General features: G+C 40.6%; 1 long non-coding RNA gene across 1 annotated transcript; it reads right to left on the reverse strand.

Annotated features, from left to right (window-relative positions):
* Positions 1-15,599: 15,599 nt before the first annotated feature.
* LOC310632052 lies at positions 15,600-19,443 on the reverse strand. The gene is made up of 2 exons (XR_014490765.1): positions 18,957-19,443; positions 15,600-17,490 (listed from the first exon to the last, which is right to left on the reverse strand). It is a non-coding gene; the product is annotated as an uncharacterized lncRNA (long non-coding RNA).
* Between the last annotated feature and the right edge of the window lie 1,317 nt (positions 19,444-20,760).

Below are 20,760 nucleotides of genomic sequence, written 5' to 3' on the forward strand. Positions count from 1 at the left end.
GTAATAAAATGAATTTATCTTTCTGATAAATAACTTTCTATGGTTTGGGGGGACTTAGGAACTAGTATTTTAATAACAATATTTTGGGTATTATTTTTTTCCAATAAGGTAATCAATAATGCAAACCAAACCCAGCAGATAAGACAAAGTTGGCAAAGTATAAAATAAGTTTTCTGTAGTCACAAGGGAGAAGAAGAGAAACTGACTTTTTGTTCCAAGTATTTCTACTCTTCTTTGATTGATGTAGTTATACAACACGAACAGTTATAACATTTGATAGAGCAAAATAGTTTCTTGAGAGAGAGTACTGACAGCTCACTGTTTTCAATGATGGCAGAGTAACCCACACCATTGTCTTAATTTATAGTGGCAGTATTGGAAAAACAATGTTATGTATTTATTGGTATCCTGCCTTTATTATTTACAAACCACCCCCATATCCAACACATTTCCCACCTTCTATTTTCTGCACAATTACAACACTGTGAGATGGGATGGGTTGGGTTGAGACAGAGTGATTGGCCCAAGGTCACCCTGCTGGTTTTCATAGCTAAGGTGGGACTTGAACTCATGGTCTCCTTCAGTCCTACGGGAATAGGGCGGTATATAAATTTAATAAAATAAATAAATAAATTTCTAGTCTGGTGCCTTAACCACTAGATCAAATTGGTTCTCAATTCTTATGTTACCAGTTAGAGTGAAAGTATGGCAAGTGTTTTCCCAAATCTTTTCCAAGACAACAGCACGAGCAGTATGTAGCAGTTTAGGGTGGCTAAGCATTCTCAAATGGTTTTAGTAGTTCAGCTTGGCTCAGGAAAAAAAGAACTGCTTGAGCTAAAGGTGTGCACCCTTCTTATTTTGCAATTCTTAAAAAAAGAAAACACTCTTTTTTTAAAAAAAAAAAGAACGAATTTGCTCTTATTTGTGAGTCAATGTTTTGTTAGAATTTTTATGGGGCTTTAAAATAAGCATGGCTCCCTATATCTCCAAAGATGGCATCATCTAGCTGACCTTGACTGATTTGATGAGACAGGGTCAACTCTAGCTAATATTTGGATCGGAAACCAACAGGGAAACCAACCAGGGTTGTTGACTAGACTGAGAAGTTTGGAAGAAATCCTGCAAAAAAAAGGCAGTGACGATCCACTTCTATACCACAGCCAATAAAAGTTCACAGACGTGTCAGCAGGAACCAAGCTAGATTTGAGGGCTTCTTTACTTTTATCTATTTACTCTTTTCTTCTCCTTCCCAGCCCATGTGTGTGAATAATAGTTGTAGAAAAGCAAAGGATGGGCTGATTACTCATAAAACTTCCATCAGTTCAGCCTAGCTAAGGAAAAAATAATAATGAAATCCTGCTAAAAGTTAGGGAGGCTGTTAGACTTGCTGACCCAGAAACTATTTTTCCCTGAATGCAGGTGTCAGGTAAGAAAAAAAAATACATTTCTTCAGAAGACAACCTGAACATCATATCCACAACTTCTGATGCATTCCATTTTGAAATATTGCTTTTTCTATTCTACTTTTCTTAAAATGGTTAAAAACTAGTACTTTCACAAGGAATGGATTTGTTACAACAGCAGCTTCAGATAGGCAAAATATGTTATTACTAACATTCAAGTGTTTTGGTTATCTGCAAGTGTAGTTCAAACACGGAGACACCTTTTAAAATCAACAACTGAATCTGGAGATGTTTCCCCAGAAGAATTGAGCTAGGCTTTCCCTTACTTCTTCATAGTTTTTCTGGGAGCTGCGCATCTCCAGACAGTTTGGGCGATTTAAGGAAAAGAATTAAGGAAAATCAAATAAAAATGTGTCCAAACGGCTGTACAGAAATCAAAGAGTTGAATCGGAACAATTATGGGGGAATTCTCTTCAAGCTCTTTAGCAGTAACTCCGATTGGGAATTGGGGGAGGGAATCTCATTCTTCTCTCTCTGGGTAGGGCTGGCAGTAAAGGATCTTGTGACTGAGCATTCATATTCTCTCTCTCTCTCTCTCTCTCTCTCTCTCTCTCTCTCTCTCTCTCTCTCTCTCTCTCTCTCTCTCTCTCTCTCTCTCTCTCTCTCTCCCTCCCTCCCTCCCTCCCTCCCTCCCTCCCTCATCTTTGCAACTGGCTTCTCCCAGTATGGTAAAGAAACAATACATGTTGGAAAAAAGTTCACCTCTCATTGGTAAACGACCCACATGCCTTCTCTCTCTCTCTTGTCAGAACCAGGGCTTTTTTTGTCATAGAATGCTCAGAACGGAGTTCCGGCACCTTTTTTGGATGGAACCTTGTAGGCTAGGCAAGGTGGGTTGTATGACATGTGTGAGTTCCGGCACCTTTTTCTTTTACAAAAAAAGCACTGGTCAGAACCATGTGCTTTCTTGCCAGTAGGCCTCTCCACGGCTTGACTTTTGTTCTTCTTTAACATTTCTGCTGCTTACCTTGGTTCCTTTCAGCTAAGCAATTCCCTGCTGGCTGCTCTGCTAGCTGCTGTCCTGCCAACTAAAACTCCTGTTTTGCTATGTTCCTAGGTTGTATCTCCGCGATGGAGAGGAAAGTTCCTTGCTTCATATAATGTTTCGAGAAGAACCTCCACTTTCCTCCTTTTGCCTTCACCTTTCTTTCATTAGCTTTGCCTTCAAACTCCCCTTTGTTCCCCAAATCTCTTCCTCCCCACTTCTTCTTTGCCAGGATTCCCATTTGCTGTGCATTTCCCCCCTCCTATTTGCCTCGTGCCCTTTGCCATGATGTTTCTTTACTATGTGTACTGGGATGCGAGAAGAACCTTGGGAGACAGGAGGAAAAGCCTCCACAGCCAAGGCAATGGTCAGATAAGCCATATCTCAGCCCACAGAAGCAACAGAAGTAGAGAAAGCATCTCAGAAGGGACCTTCCCTAGCTCTCTGGAATGTAAATGTAAGCTTTCAGACTTACAAAATTTTGTTTCTGTTACCTACCATAAAGTTCATATTACCGTGTTTTCCCGAAAATAAGACCCACCCCGAAAATACACTGATTTTTTGAGGTGGGCCTAATATAAGCCATACCCGAAAAATAAGCCTGGGGGGAATGGGCGTGGCCAGTACAAGAGGTGGCAAGCGCATGGGGGGGGCAGCCACATCCCACTGGCCCCTTGGCACAGTGCAGATACCTCTGACCGCGGAGGCAGAGACAGGGGAGAGGCAGGTGATCCAGATGTGCTGTGCAGCTGCCTGGCTCATAAGAGGCTCATGGGAGGCTTGCACGGCAGCACTGGCAGCAGGCAGAGGCATGGGGGGGAGGCAGGCAATCCCAGCATGGCTGTGGGCAAGTCAAGAGACAGTGGGATGGAGTGGGTGGGACAATGGGATCTCTTGCTTCCCACCCCCCTCAGTGCCTCTGCCTGGCTGCGCCATGCACTTTTTTCCCAGAGGGAGACTGGAAGCTTTGTTTGCTTGTAAATGGGGCGCTTTGAAATGGAACTAATCGCTCTATTTCAAAGTGCCCCATTTGCAAGCAAGTAGACAAAGCTTCCAGTCTCCCTCTGGGCAAAAAGTGTTTGGGCACCTATGGGGCACTTGGGAATGGAGCAAATCGCTCCTTTTCCAAGCTAATTGCTGCATTCCAAAGCACCCCATTTGCAAGTAGATGAAGCTTCCAGTCTCCATCACTTCTCCATCTAGGCAAAAAGTGCATCTGCCCTGGGAAGCCCTGTAAGCCATTGTGGCTGCAGGTAAGAAGATGGTGGGAGGGAATGGGTGGGCAGCTGTAAAATAAGACATCCCCCCCCAAAAATAAGACCTAATGGGTCTTTTGTCCAAAAAACAAACAAAGAAACAAAAAACCACAGTCTTATTTTTGGGGAAACACAGTAGTACTCATGGTTTTGGTTTCCCATCTGGACTACCTCAAAGGGATGATATTGTTTGGCTTTCCTTCTTCTATTGCTTTCACTTTCCTAGCTCTCAATCACCCTCACATCTCCATCTCTACTTCAACAGCAGTCATTCTTTTCCTCTGATCAATTTCTTCCTACAGTAATTTGTCCTGTGCTTCAGCTCCTATTTCTTTCTCTTCAACAGACTAACCTTTGTGCATCTTCTAACAAGCGGATTGATTGGGTGAGCACTGTATCCAAATACATAAGTGGAATATTCACTGCTGTTTTTTAACCACTGTAATTGCAAATGCAGTCCTGCTGTAGCTTTGGGCTAAACTAAGCTGCTATTGCAGATATGGGATGATTCTTCATTTCCAGAGAGCTTGCCTGTCAACTCTAAGGGCTGTTCATATAGGCCAGGAGTGTCAAACTCACAACATCATGTGACATGTTGTGACGTATCGTGACTTTTTCTCCATTGTCGGCAATGGGGTGGGCGCGGTTTCGGCAGTTTGACACCCCTGATATAGGCAAATACAGCAAATATTTTTTGTTCAACCAGAAGCGGAATCTGGCTCATGCCTTTCTCACCTGCCTCTTTGTCAATCCTGGCTAATATATAATATGCCAAAATATCATACTAATATATTTTATATTTAATACATTTAACCCATTACACGAATAAATAAACATTGCACCAGGCACCAGTGTAGTCTTCTAATCAAATTTTACTTTAGCCAGGAGACATGTCTTTTTCCCAACTATGTAATTCTATAGGCAGATGATTCTACAAGTCAGGGTTAATTGCTTATGTGCAAGTTAATCATTTATGACCTCATTTTGCTATAAAAGAAACATAAAACAAATAATCCAAAGAGTGACATAATTAACACCTGCCCAGCAGGGAACACAAGCTAACTAACAAGAGACAATTAAGATGCAATTCATCATTACTGTATTCCCATAGCACACTGAACAGGAAGCCATAAAATGGGCAAAAATTAACTATATCAAAATAGTTAATTTAGATTTGATAGGATCTAAAAGATCTTTGGATGCAAGGATCTTGGCCTTAAATTCTGTGCTATTGTTTTCATTTCCAGCTTACTGAGAAAAAAATGTAGGCCTATAGTGCTAAAGGTTACGGACTGGAAGTAACATTACTCTAAACAAGCAATTAGCTATTACTCTAGCCATCAACAAAGTGCTGGTTTTGGATTTATTTGCTTATTTAAAGCTATGTACCCTCTTTTCCCATTTTCTAGTTCCCAAAGCAGTCTACATGAAAAGTATTGCAAAAGTCAACAACATAGTTGTTGAAGGCTAGAATGTTGAAACATAGACTACAGAATTAGAATCAGTTCAATTTTAGGAAGGAAGGAAGGAAGGAAGGAAGGAAGGAAGGAAGGAAGGAAGGAAGGAAGGAAGGAAGGAAAGAAGGAAGGAAGGAAGGTATTTGCCTTAATTCGTATTTTGAATTTAGTAATTCGTATTTTAAATTTAGCCCAGTGCATAGGATTATTGTGGGAATTAATAGAAGACGACTATAATCACTACTTTTACCTCTTCAGAGTTATTTTTAAATGTAATAGTAAAAGAACAATAAACAGCAATAAAACAATCTTAAAATTGCAGCCTATAAACCTGTCTTAAAGGAAATCCTCACCTTGTTTAGGTTATATTCTTGGTTTTATGCAGTGCAGTTCTCCCTTTAGCCCATCCTCCCCTTTTCTGTTCAGGCTTATGATGAACATTTTACTGACCTTGAATCTCCTTGTTGTGGTTCACATTTGCAGAAGGCTTGCCCTCAAATACTGTGTAGCCTATTGCTTACTGCCTTGGCACGTTGGAATGTGATTATCAGTCTAAGTTACATTTTTAGAATTCAGGAGTACTCTTTGGTTCAGCACTGTGCCGTGCTTGAACGAAGGTCATTTCAATTTCATGTTATGTCACAGAGTTTTGAAGTGACATGTGTTTAATGATTTTGTTCCCTTCCTAAATGAACTGTAACAAGTACTGACTAATGGGGTCTAATGAGATGCCAACAAAAAAAGGGGCGGGGGTGGAGAGGGAAAGAATGATAAGAATAAAATGAAACTTGCAAACTATTAGACTAATATTTTAATAGAGAGCCTGGCCCAACAGAGATTAATATTTCCATTCTTAAATTTGTCACTGAAAAAAGCCTTCCTTCCTTCCTTCCTTCCTTCCTTCCTTCCTTCCTTCCTTCCTTCCTTCCTTCCTTCCTTCCTTCCTTCCTTCCTCCCTCCCTCCCTCCCTCCTTCCCTCCCTTCCCTCCCTCCCTCCCTCCCTCCCTCCCCACCCACTTAATGGTTATTTTTCAGTATTTGCAATCTTTAAAAATATGGGAATCATTAAGGGTTTCTCTGCATTAACAGTTTTAATCACTTTAACATGTCATTGATGGAAGTATGTTAGTGATAGTGTGTGATATTTAGATGGCTAACTACCATTTTTTTTAGCTGGACTTCAGACCATACCAGTTTAGGAAGCCCCTGTGTCCTGAGAGTGATAATGGTCTGAGTGATAGCATTCATCTTGGAAAAGCAAGAAATAATGTACAAGTTTGCTTAAAAGCCCCTGTTGAAGCATGTATTCCCTGTATGCACAAGATTAATAGGTTCTCCCCTTTCTTGATAGCTACTCCTGGGAACAACTCACTGAGTCTCACTGCTATGAAATGTCCATGAATCCTAAGCACAGGAAACACGTTGAAAAGACGTGAGTAGCGTACTGTGAAATAAGTAAAGATATTTGATAAAACATCATCCCATTTAGCTATTTCTGGTCCTTCTAATAATGCCACATGAAGAGACAGAAGAACCACGGACAGAATGTTTTCAGGTGTGTTTCTGATGTGTCTTAAGCAGCCTCTTTTGCATGAATCTTCGCATGAATTCTGTGTAGAGAGATGGAAAGAATGATGGAGACAGATTGTTTCATGTGATAGGGTTCCTCCTTCTATTTTAGGAATTCCTTGGCTTTCACAGGTTACACTGGAAATAGAACCTGATAAGAGAAACTCAGGTTAAATTAAGCTTGCAAAATCTATGGATTTTTTTTCTCTTGTTGCTTGATTATTTTTCATTAACTCACTTCATTGCAATGGCCATGATGGTTGGGGATGCAATATATCGGAAAGGTGACAAGCTAGGGGAATTAGCGATAGCAATCATACTTAGACTTATATACTGCTTCACAGTGCTTTACAGTCCTCTCTAAGTGGTTTACCGAGTCAGCATAATTCCCCCTAACAACCTGGATCTTCATTTTACTGATCTCAGGAGGATGGAAGGTTGAGTCAACTTTGAGCAGCTCAGGATTGAACTCCTGGCAGTCGGCAGAGTCAGCCTAATCACTGTGCCACCATGGCCCTCAATCTTTGAGAGCCTTCCATGCTACTGAATCAGTGGGGAAGAATAGCATGTTTAGTATAAACCCTTAGAGCAGAGGTCCCCAACCTTTTGGGCACCAGGGATTGGATCCGTGGAGAGGGGTTTTTCTGTGGACCAGAGGGTACGTGGTTTTGTGTGCTGCCTGCATCTTGCAGATGGGGCTTTGTCTATTTATGTGGCCCAGTTGCTGGCATGCTGCAGTCCGGTACTGGTCCACAGACCGGGGGTTGGGGACCCCTGCTTAGAGAACAAAGTCATCTTCTTTCTCATTTTGCATTGGTCAGATCCCACCTAAATATTACTAAAGATACTGTTCTGAACCAGCCCTCTTCCGGCCTTGTAGTAAGGCAAACCCCTATTCAAACAGAAGAGACTGGAGAGCGTCCAAGGCTGAAAAGCGTCTGCCAAGATTTATTAGTCAATTAACAGAACAAGAAACAAAAACACTGGAACTTGAATCCTCAAGCGGAAGGGTTGCTTTCAGCAACCAGCCCCTCCCCAAACACTCCTTTTATTTAGAGTTCAGGGCGTGGTCTCCCTGTGCCTCCTCCCGAGGAGTCCCACAGCCTTTCTTTGTTTGTTCCTGCTCGACTGCCTCCTGCGTCGGGCGTCCTTGAACAGGGCCAGCTGTGGGTCATCATCCTCCGCACTATCGAGCTCACGCAGCTGAGAAGAGGTCCCCGGCTGAGGGCTCTGCAAAGCCTCCAAGCCATCATCAGCCGGTTCGTCTTCCACACCCTCCTCCTCCCCCTCATCTGAGTCATCCGATACATCTGAACCGGCTGCCGGACCCACCGGCTGGCCCTGAGTCATAACAGATACAAAAAAAAATGGAATAGATGGAATAGATGGGAGGAAGGCAGTGAGGATGATCCAAAGACTGTAAGCCTCACTAGGAGAAATTGTTGGAATGGGCATATTTAGCTGGGCAAAGTATACCCAAGGGTATGATAGCACTAAGGGGTGATACATAAAAGAAGACTGCTCTATTTTCAGTTGTCCCAGACTGCAGGCCATGAGATAAATCTTAAGCTACAGAAAGGCGAATTCCAGTGGAATTTAAGTACTTCAATAAAAGCAGGTATTAAGTATGGAACAGGGTGATAAACCTTGATGGCAGTGATACTGCCTCTGAAGACCATCTGCTGGGAGACTAGAGGGTTTCCTCATGCAATCGATTGACCGCTGTGAGAACAGACTGATGGGCTAGATGGCCCAGGGCTTTGATCCAGCAGGCACCACTTAAGTTCCTATGCTCCACTCATTGGATGAGGCGGGGCAGATGCTTTCGTATCGATACCTGCACTGAGCAGGAGGTTGGACTTAATGGTCTGCCACAATGGCATCTGGGTCCTCTCGGATTCTATGACCAAGAGTGAATTTTAGTCTAGATTCCCTCAGTTTTAGTGTAACATTTCACTCTCACAGTATTGCTTTATTATTTAACATGAGGGATACATATGGAGAGTGAATACTATCAGTCTGTAAGAGTGGATGGTAGGAAGTGCAATACAGTATGTTACATGGAATGTTCCTCTCAGCCAGACACCGTATAGGAAACATCTTCCAAAATACTCAGTTCTGTCCCTTCATTTTCCGCTTTACCCTGGTCGGGTGCCCTCTCCCCTTGTCTTGGGGCCCGGTCTGCCTTCTCGTTAATTGATGAGAACTTGTCATCCTCTATTTTCTCATTCATGCAGGGAGACAGTGGTTGTTGGTTCATCCATTCTGTCTTCTTGCCTGCTGACTCATGGTGATGCAGCATCTGATAGGGTGGCAATAATTCGATGTGCTGATTGACAGAATATTGGTTGGATAACCAAGCCTCCTTTAGCAGGTGCCCCCCCCCTTAGTTGCATCATGAGCGATGACTTTGGCTTCTGTAAAGTTAAACGTGTGGTTGTGCTCGATGGTATGAGCCCATACCTGTGATCGTTTGTCTTGTTGTTTAACAGTCAGTTCATGCTCATGAAGCCTTGTCTGGAGGCGTTTTGTGGTCTCACCAACATAGTTGCATGGACAATCATTGCAGCTGATTTGGTAGACCACTGATGACATTTCGCCTGTAGTTAAGGGTACTTTGGGGCACATGATTTGTGAGCGGATGGTCTAACTGGGTCTATATGCCACTCTAATATTGTGTGTCGATAACATTCTTGTTGCTGTTTCTGAGACACCATGGATGTAAGCGCTTGATGGAGACAGGACCGATGCAATTGATTGCAGGAGGGAGGGAGCGGAATAGACCTCTTACATGCTCATTAGCCAAACTACTGGCCTCACAGAGACTATAAGAACATGCTTCCCAATCCTAGCTTACACTCTGATGGGGTCAGCAGGTGCTGACAAAAGCTCAGTTTTAATAAATTTTTAAAGTCTTGGTGATCCTTGTTTCTAGTGTTAAACATATGTATATATATATATTGCTGGCAGTTCCATGTGTTATAGCCATAGCTCTAGTCATGCGCCCTAAAGATCCACTCCCCAATGAAGAAAAATCCTCAGTTGTGTACAAGATGTCATGCCAGAATTGCAATTGCAATTACATTGGGGAGATGGCAAAATGACTGAGGACTAGAGTGCATGAACACAAACTCGCTATTAGAAGACAAGAACAACATTCACAGGTGTGGGCACACATGGCTACACATAACCATGTCTTTAATCTAACAGGAACCAAGGCAATTGCCAGTGACAACACTAAAGGCGGCTGCTTGTTTAAGGAAGCTTGGTTTTCAAACCACTCCTCTATCAACTGGCACATAGACCTCCCCCCCTGCATACCAGGCACTAAGGAATTGGGAAGAGGAATGACGTGCGCGATATGGAGGCACACAACATTTACAGACCGCGTCATTGTATCAAAATCAAGATTGCACAAACAGACAACCACCCTGCATTGTAGAACACAGGGAAGAAGAGAAACAACTATTTAGAACCTCTGGTATAAGAACACGGGCAATGACTAGAGCTATGGCTATAACACATGGAACTGTCAGCAATCAACTTTTGACAAAAGACACCCAGAGACAACTACATCCCCCAAAAACGGATGCATGACAACTCAAAGGAATACGGCCGGCCTCAACAAACAGACCGGTGACGCACTCCATAAGCGGAGTGCAGACACCAACAGTATAAACGTGATCTCCCCACCCCAGCGTTTCCATCCTGATGACGTTGGTAGTTAGCCAACAAAAGCTTGATCTTTTAGCAATAAAAACTGTTTTAGTTTTTTTTATTCCATCCCAGTGTTCGCTTAGTTTGTTAATTTTAATATGCCTGGGATGCATGCTAATCGTTTCCAACTCTAGGGGCTGGTGCTCATCTCCGTTTCAAAGCCGAAGAGCCAGCGCTTGTCCGAGGATGTCTCCGTGGTCATGTGGCTGGCATGACTAGATGCCAAAGGTGCACGGAACGCTGTTACCTTCCCATCGTAGTGGTGCCTATTTTTCTACTTGCATTTTTACATGCTTTTGAACTGCTAGGTTGGCAGAAGCTGGGACGAGTAACAGGCGCTAACTGTTACGCGGCACTCGTATACATACATATATATATATACTTATACATATATACATATACATATGTATATATGCACACACACACACATACACACACACACGTGTGTGTGTGTGTGTGTGTATAATTTAGTTACATGGTGGCCGAGAAATTTGTGTATCTGTCCTATCTTTCTTTGTTTAATCATCTCTCCAGATGTCTCTAGCCTTCTGGTTTCCCATACTACAAACAAATTGAATCCCGAGGAATGTGTCAAACAGGAAATCCTCCTATTGGCCATAAATGTTCTGATTGGAAAGTCAGGGTGATTTCAGAATTATAGAAAAATATGTGGCAGAAACCAGAGCCACTAGCTCTGGATATGCCATAGAGTATGTATATGGATATGCCATATTCTCTGACATATCCAGCAATAAAACCACTAAGCCTTTAAAAAAAAAGAAATAAGCATTCCTAAGAATCTATAGATTGAAGAAGCTGTAAGGCAGATTTAGTACAGCATTAGTTAGATTTTTAGAGCAGATTTGGGAAGGAAAAAAGAAGGTGAGATAGGAAACCGTGTTGAGCAAGCAAAAGTCCACTCTTGTAATATTGGATATAGTCCCTAATGTAATATATAATGTATAATTACAATTTGTTAACCAAGGCATAGATGAAATGGATTTGCATTCCTAATTAGAGTCATAACAATGTAGTGGATATCCTTGCCTCTGCTGCTGTAATTTGCAATTAGAAATTACAGTATATGCTGCCTTTAATTTAAAAATATAGTTCCTCCTTGAATCTCAGTGCCAGAGACTGAGACATTTTTGGTTTAATCCTGCTTCCCTTGAAATGCAGGAATGGAGGAATATGTAATCAGCTGCTAAAGCTGATATGCTATAGAAGGAAGGGCAAAGTATAGGAATACAATAACGTTCTTGTTACTTTTTGCATGATCTAAATCAGACCTGAGCAATTTGTAGAAGAAAAAGGGCCAGACTGATAAATTAAAAATAATTATGGGGCCATAAAGGAATAGCTGGGGTACTGATCAGCTGTTCAGCAGCTGGTGAAGCAGCAGCAGCAGCAACAATGGAGCTGGCAGTGTTGGTGAGGCCTGGAGGCGTTGGAGGCACTTGGCATTGGTCAGTGGATCCTTCCTGATGGCAGTGATGTTTAGTGGCGGTGAATTTATTGAGTTTTAAAAAACTCTGGCAAGCAAGCACCAAGCTTGCTTGGCAAGCCACATACAGCCCATGGACCATATGGTGTGCAGACCTGATCTAAACCAGAAGAGTTGCTTCTTATCTTCAAAGAAAGAAGACCAGATTGAAAGTTACGTTGGAAGGAGCAATAGAACTCGCCACTAAAAATAGTTGTGGAATCTTTGCTCCTGCTTTTTCATATGATTATTCTGCTATTTTACATCCATGCTAAAAAGAATTAAACTTATCCATGGTAGTAATATTCACTATTCTAGGATATCATAAACTATTCAGTTCTAGATGTACTTATTTATTTAGAATATGGTGATGTTACATTAGCCAGGAGACTGTAGATTTCATACAAAGTAATTGTGTGACTGCTGACGATTGCTAGTCTGTTCAGTTAATGCTTGTGTGCAATCCAGAGTTTACCACAGGGGGCAAACTAGCTTCATACTCAAAAGGCTGGATGGCATTCTGCAGCATCACACTGGGCTTTTCCCACCATCAATATGACCTTGTGTTTGGGCAGGTCTGGCACTGCTTGAATTCATACTACAGTTTAAAGCACCTCTTTTTCCCCACCAAGTGGTTCCTATTTCTGCTAGGTACTGCTAGGTTGGCAGAAGCTGAGGCAAGTGACAGGGAGCTCACTCTGTCACATGGTGCTGGGACTTAAACCGCCAGAGTACAGACCTTCTCCACTGTCTTTAAGCCAGTGAGCCACCAATTGGGCTCTGGGTTAAACCTGTGGTATTTCACAGATTGTTTGAAAGGCCCAAATCAGCACTGATTTAAATGAAGGTCAGAGTTTCCTGGGTGCGTAGGATAAAATGTGTTTTAAATATAATTGCTCCAGTCATGGGGATATCCTAAAAATATCTTTGTGGGCCTGTAAGGCATTGTGATCTCTGATGGTCTCTGAGCTTGGTTGTTTTCTTGCAGATGTTTCATTACCAAACTAGGTAACATCATCAGAGCTAGTTTTAGATACTTCATAATTCTCACTGGAACTACATCAGCTCTCTTCCAGTACCCTGGTAGTTCCCCAGTGCTCCAGGATATTTGAAAAATATAGTTCAGTGGTTCTGAGATCAGGTCTGCCAGTTCCTTGAGAACCTTGGGGTGTAATCCATCTGGTCCTGGCGATTTGAACTCATCTAGGCTGGACAGGTGCTCACGTACCATTTTCTTGCCTATCTTAACTTGTGTTTCTATTCTGTTTTTTTATGGCACTGTTTTTGGTAGGTTGGACTGTTTTTTCCCTTTGTGTAAAGACAGATGCAAAAAATGATTTAAATATTTCTGTTTTCTCCCTGTTGCTTGTCACCTTTTTGCCACTTTCCCCCACTAATGGACCAATCATTTCCTTAACTTTTTTCTTGTTTTTTATATGTTGAAAGAAGCTTTTTTTGTTATTTTTGACTTTGGTCGCAAGCCTTAGTTCATTTTGATCCTTAGCTTCTCTCACTTCATCTTTGCAGGCAAGGGCTATTTGCTGATATTCTGCCTTAGTTATGTGCCCCTCTTTCCACTTCTTATACTTGTCATTTTTATCTTTCAATTTATCAGAGAGTTCTTTATGCAGCCATGCTGGTTTCTTTTGAGAGCTGTTATTTTTCTTCTTTGTTTGTATTGTGCTAGACTGGGCCTTTATTATCTCACTTTTCAAAATTTCCCAAGCTTCTTGAGTTGTTTTCCCCTTTAGGATTCTCATCCATGGAATTCTTCCCAAGGTCTCTCTAAGTTTATTGAAATTAGCTCTTTTAAAGTCCAAGACTCTAGTTTGACTGTGTTCTATTGCTTGTGCCTCCAGAATGTTGAATTCCAATATTGCATGATCACTTCTTCTTAAGGTTCCTATGGCTTCGACACCTTCTATCATTTCATCTCTGTTAGTGAGAATTAAATCCAATATGGCTAATCCCCTAGTTCCCTTCTCTACTTTTTGGGAGAGAAAGTTGTCTGCTAGGTTTGTCAGGAATCTGTTTGATCTTCCACTTGGTGCAGAGTTTGTCTCCCAGTTGATATCAGGGTAATTAAAGTCCCCCATTACTATTGTGATGTGCTTCCTACACACCTTAGATAGCTGACTAGCAAAAAGTTCATCTATTTCCTCTGCTTGGTTGGGCGGCCTATAGTATACACCTATGGCAATGTTATTTTCCCCCCTTTTATATTGACCCAAATGCATTCAGGTTTCCAGTTTTCATCATTGTTGTGCTCTATTTCTGTAGAGATAAAGTTATTTCTTATATAGAGAGCAACTCCACCTCCTCTTTTGTTTAGTTTGTTTCTTTTAAATAATTTAAATCCCTCTAGCTGTGTGTTCCATTTGTGGGTTTCATCCCACCATGTTTCCGTAATGGCAACAATATCATATCCGCCCTCATTTACCTGAATTTCTAGTTCACCCTGATTACTGTTTATACTCTGTGCATTGGTGTATAGACATTTGAGTTCTTTATGACTGACCCTGTGTTCACTTGCTACATAACTTGTGTGGTGCCTGAGTTCCCCTATTTTCTTAGATTGCCGGGAACAGTGATGTTCTGTATCAATTAACTCACTGTCCCCATTGTTTAGTTTAAATATTCCTCCAGAAAAGCTGTGAATTTATTGCCAAGTAACTCAGTCCCTTTCTTGGATTGTCAGTTTGTAGTTTCTTTCCCATAATTGCTGCCATCTATCTAGTTCAATCGTATATCCAAAGTTTCTTGACCATTTTATCATCGACTCCTTAACTTGCTCCTCCTCTAATTCCCAATATAGTAAGTAGCTATACATTTTTAAAATCCATTTGTCTTCAGTTCCCGTAAGTATTTCATCTAACTCTGTTCTCCCCAAATAAAAACCATCTATTTTCATATCTAGATTGTATTTGTGTTCTCATGTCCCAATCCATCTTTATTCCTTGTTCCTCTAATTGTTGTTTGGTTTTCAGCTTCCCCGTGTCTGTTAGTAGGTCTTTATATCTTATAATGTTTCCCAAGTTAAACATATTGGGGTGTATTAGCGCTTCCATAGTTGAGAGCCAATCTGGAATCCTCAAGTAATGCTTCCTCTTTATTTTCTCCCAAACCATCAATAAAGAAATCCTGATATGATGTCTCTGGAAATAGCTGTGTATTCTATTTTTCCCATACCATATGAAAGCATGCCATCCCAAGTGTAAGTCATGTCCCTCTAATGTCAATAATCTAGTATTCCTCAGTAAAATCCATTCTCTCATCCATGACATTGCTGCAGTCTGGTAATATAATTCCCAATTAGGTAAGCTAAACCCACCTCTGAGTCTTGCATCCTGTAACATTTTTAGATTAATCCTTGCCTTTTCCCCCTGCCAAATATATTTCAAAATTATTTAGCCCCTCAAAATATTTCTTTTCCAATCTTACTGGTATTGTTGAAAACAAAAACAACAATCGTGGTAATATATTCATTTTGATTATTGCCATCCTACCCATTAATGATAGTTGTACCTTTTTCCATTTATCCAAATCTACTTCGATTTGTCTTTTCAACTTATAATAGTTATCTTCTTTAATTGTTATACATCTTGCTATCAGGTGAATCCCCAGATATTTTACCTTCTTTACAATCTGTATCTCTAACTTTCCCATCAATTCTTTTTTTGTTGTTTTTCAATAATATTTTTCACTAACATTTTTGTTTTATCTTTATTAATCTTCAAACCTGCTGCCTCACCATATTTGTCTGTTTGTTCTATTAATACAGGTCCTGTCTCTAGTGGCTCCTCCAAGATAAATACTAGATCATCTGCAAAAGCTTGTAGCTTATATTCTTCTCTCTTAACTTTCATACCTTTTATATCTTTATTCTGTTTTATACTTCTATTTAGTATCTCTAGTGTCAATACAAACAATAATGGGTATAAAAGGCACCCCTGCCTTGTTCCCTTCATAATATTAATCCTTTCAGTCATATCTCCATTAATCATTATTTTGGCTATTTGCTTATTGTAGATTGCTTTAATTACATTTATAAATTTCTTCCCAAAATCCATAATCTGTAGTTGTCTTATCATGAATTGCCAATTCACATTATCGAATGCTTTCTGCGCATCCAAAAACTTCAATGTCATCTGTTTTTCGGGATGTGTTTTATAGTATTCTAATTGTTTAATATAATTCGCATATTGTCTCTAATCTGTCTTTTGGGCAGGAACCCATTTTGATCCAAATATATAAATTCATTTAGGAACTTTTTTAGTCTTTTGGCCATGATTGATGCAAATATTTTATAGTCCACATTCAGCAAGGAAATCGGTCTATAGTTCTTTACTTTCTGTATTCCGTTTCTTCCTTTGGCATCAGGGTAATAAGTGCTTCCGACCACGAATCTGGTATCTTAGCTTCAGAGAGGAGTTCATTATAGAGTTCCAGCATTACATTGCCTAACAATTCCTGCAATGTTCTATATAGTTCTGCTGGTAGCCCATCTGGTCCTGGTGTTTTGCCATTCTTTTGTTTTTTAATTGCTTCTGTTAATTCCATCATTGTTATTTTCTCTTTTAGTAGCTTTTTAAATTTCTCTGGTACTTTAGGTATCTCTGTTTTTTCCAAGAATTGTTTTATCCTATCATCTGAAACTACTTGTTGCTTATATAAATTCTCATAATATTCCCAAGCTATTTTTTTCTTTTCTTCATTCCAGTGTTGTAAAGTCCCCTCGGCATCTTCCAGTTGTTTAATCCATCTCTTCTCTTTCTCTTTTTTAATTTTATATGTCAACCATCTCCCTGGTTTGTTTGCATGTTCAAAAAAGCTGCCTGTTTAGCTGCCTTTATTTTCCTTGCCACCTCTTCATTTTCTATTAAGTTCATTTTATGCTTGTTCAACTCCATTAATTTTTTTATCTTTTTGTTTTGTGTATCTTTCTGTAATTCTTTCTCAAGAGTCTTATATGCTTCCTCCAGTTTTTCCCTAATTTGTTTATTCTTTTTCCCCATATAAGATATAGCAAGTCCTCTCGTGTATGCTTTCACCATATCCCAGACATTTTGAAGTGAGGTATCTTCTGTTTTGTTTTCCTTAAAGAAGAAAGTCGTTTCTTTTTCCATATATTGCTAGAAGTCTTTTTCATTCAATACAGTTTGATTTAATGTCCATGTTGTTCTTTTTTTTTGTCCTTTCCATGTAATTGTGACTGGGTTGTGGTCCGCCCATGTGCTTGTTTCTATGTTTATATTTTGTGTACTTGTAAATAAGTCTATTGATGTCCATATCATATCTATTCTCGACCAGAACAGGTATCTGTTAGAATAGAATGTATATTTCTTCTTTTCTGGATATTTTTCTCTCCAAACATCTAATATATTTAATTCATCCACCATATTATGAAAAGATTTTGGAAGTGTTCTCCTTAGGGTCTTGGTTTTTTTGGTGGTATTATAATCCAGCCCGGCCTTTACGATAGCATTGAAATCTCCAATCATACATATGCTTTCGAATTCCAATTCTATTATTTTCTGGTGTAATTTTGAATAGAAATTTTCTTGGTTTTCATTTGGGGTGTAAATCACTACCAATAAAGTTTTTTTACAATTCATAATTACTTCCACCATTAAAATTCATCCTTCTTCATCTGAATATATCAATGTAGTTTGTATTGCTTTTTGAATATATAATACCACACCTCTTTTACTCTGATCTGCAAGTGAGGTATATAATTCTCCCAGTTTTGGATATTGTAGTAGATTTTTATGTTGCTTCTTAATATGAACTTCTTGTAAGCAAATTATGTCCATTTTTAATTTCCCCAATTTATTTAGTGTTCTTTTTCTTTTTATAGCCGAATTTAGTCTTTTACGTTTATCGAAATTGCTTTTATCTCTTCTTCCATGATTATTTATTTAAAGTTTTAGTTGCTCTCGTTATTCTCATCTCTCTTTGCTCTTTTGCCTCATTTGCTCTTGTTCCTTCTCTCTCAACACCCTTTCCTCCTGTTCTATACTATACTTACTCCGTTGCTTCTCTGTCTTGTCTCCTTGCTGTCTGATTACTCTTTCACCTCCCAGCCTTTCTTCTTCTTCTTGCTGCCCAAAGTATTGATCATAGAAAAGTTCTGCTTTCTCTAATGTGTCCAGTCTATGTCTCTGTTCTTGCCAATTTATCATTAGTCCTTCTGGTATTAACCATATAAAATTTATTCCTTTTTTAATTAAGCATTTTTTCGGAAATTGATACTCCTTTCTCAGGTCTCTCACTCTTCTTGGGATCTGTTTTAACATCACTATCTCTCTTCCTTTGTATTTTATTTTAACATTTCTCAGCTTCTGTAGTATATCTGCCCTTAATGCTTTTTTAGTAAATCTTATATGCACCTCTCTGGGGAAAGTATTTCTCGTTGCATATCTAGTATGTATTCTAAATATCTCATCTATATCATTAATTACATTTTCCTTGCTTTCCTCCAATGCTTCTGCTAATATTCCCGCCATTACATCTGCTAGGTTCTCTCCCTTTTCTTCTTCAACATTTTGGAATCTTAAATAATAATCAGCTCTATCCATCTCTAAAGTGATGATCATTTTTTCTGGATTCCTGTCTGTTAATGTAAGTCAGTTATCAGTCTCCTCTAGTCTCTTATCTGTTAATTCAATTCTTTCTTCAGCTTGTTGCAGTTTTTGTTCATTTTTCTCCATCAGTTCTTTGACCTCTTTTAGGTCCCCTTCTAGTTTGCCAATCCCTTCTTTGAAGTCTGTGTGTAGAGCCAGTATCATATTTTTCAATTCCACGTTAGATCCATCTTGCTGCATTGTATTGTCCAGTGATTTCTGTGCCACCGGAATCTGTGATATTAGGGCAGCTGTTGCTGGGTGTGTTGTAGTCTTCTTCATTTTCTCCAATAGTTTGTAATCCAAATGTCAATGGGGTATTATAATCCAAATGTGCTCCAAAAAAAAAGAAAAGAAAAGAAAAAGAGTACGAAAAATTTCAGTGACAAGAAGAGGTGAGAACAAAGGGAAAAGGAAAAAAAAGAGAAGGAAAAAGCCAAATATCCTTATATCCAAAAAAGGGAAAAAAAAGAAATTAATCCATACAGGTTACACTCTTTGTTTGTTTCAGAATTTCCGTGCCTTAGTCCAAAAGAAGAGAAAATCAAAAATATGGTCTCCAAAGTGAAAAACAATCCACCATTCCGCAAACTAAAAAAACAGTCTCTGTAAACTTCTTATCAGTGAGTCCAGCAGCTGTCATTCAAGGACACTTACTCTCCCTTATTTTTTTCCTAAGCTTCAAGAGTATTCTCAGAGGAGATACTTGATTCATTGCCTTCTTTTGCCTTCCATTGTGATCCGCCACTGCAGTTCTGGAAGAGGAGCAGTTTAAAAGTCCACTCCCCCCCCACTTCTCCACGGCTTCAAATTCTTCTTATTCCCCCCCCACAATTTCCAGCGTTTAAGGTTTCTCAATCGTCTCACCCAGGCAGTCCTCCATACTTACTTTCAAGATTTTCCAAGTGGCCACCCCAGCTTGTGACGGCTCGCAATGGCCGTCTGACAGCTGCTGGTCCGGGAAGCTTCCGTTGGCTCTCCAGAAGGTTGCGATCCCTCTTGTGCTGCCAAAACTGTGCCTCAGTGGCGTAGCGTGGGGGGTGCAGGGGGGGCCGGCCGCACCGGGCGCAACATCTGGGGGGGCGCTCGCACTGAGCTGCTCAGGGAGCCCCAAGGGCTGCACAGAGTTGGCTTGGCTCCGCTCTCGAGCTGCTCTTTCTTGCAAAGCGAAATGAGTCCAGCAGGTGAGATGGGCGGCCACATAAACTGAATAAAATAAATAGAAGCGGCCAACTCTCCGCCCAGGCTCAGGCCAACCGCAAGCGCCCCGCAGGCGCCCTGGCAGGTTTGGCCGAGCGAAGACGGACCCGCTGGCCGGCCGGCCTAGCTTCGTGCGCATGCGTGGCTTTATTTAGCGGGGCTCACGTGCAAGCTTGAATGCAGCGGCTCTTGCAGGTCGGAGCCCCGCCCAGCCGCCCTCGAGAGGGACCCGGAAGCATCCCGCATGCGTGCGACTCTTCTTGGAAAGTCTACGTCGCTGCGGGGCGCGTCTTTTCAGCAGTGCCGTGACGTCACCGCCCGCCCGCCCCTCTATTTCCGCTTCCGGTTGCCTTGCCCCGGGTGCTGACAACCCACGCTACGCCACTGCTGTGCCTCCCTTCTTCACCGTCCCTACAGGACAGCTCTGATCTGTCTGAAACTCAGACAGACCCCCCCCAAACAGCTGAAAAGCGACAATCCTTCAGGAGCTCCCAAAGGATGTGCTGGCCCCGCCCCCCGAGCATTATATTGATGCTCACCCTAACCTTTAATAGGTTTAACCTTTATACTTCTGGGCATCTCTGTTTCTAACAGCAATATATCTCATTTCAAAAATAAAAATAACTCAAGTACTTTACCACACTTGAGCGACTTTTTGTCAAAATTGTGATTAGAAAATCCTTATATTAGTAAGTACAGTTTAATAATGAGCAACTATTTAAAGTTTGTACATCAATAGATAATCTCAATATCAAATAATATTTGGACTAGAGCTGCTTTTAATGATTGCAATTCACATATAGTACAACTGTTCAAACTGATTTTGAAGCAATAATTACAGTCAAATCTCCTCAGATGGAATAATTATCTCTTGGTGCAAGATGCCTTTGGTGAACAGACTACAAACAATGGCATGACAAAGGAGCAAAAATGATGCATTGGAGGATCTGCAAGAAATATCATTTGCCTGCAAGGAAGAACTGGTGGTACTACAAAATAGACAGAAT

This window comes from Vipera ursinii, assembly GCF_947247035.1.
Source record: "Vipera ursinii genome assembly, chromosome: 1".
Lineage (NCBI taxonomy): Eukaryota > Metazoa > Chordata > Lepidosauria > Squamata > Viperidae > Vipera > Vipera ursinii.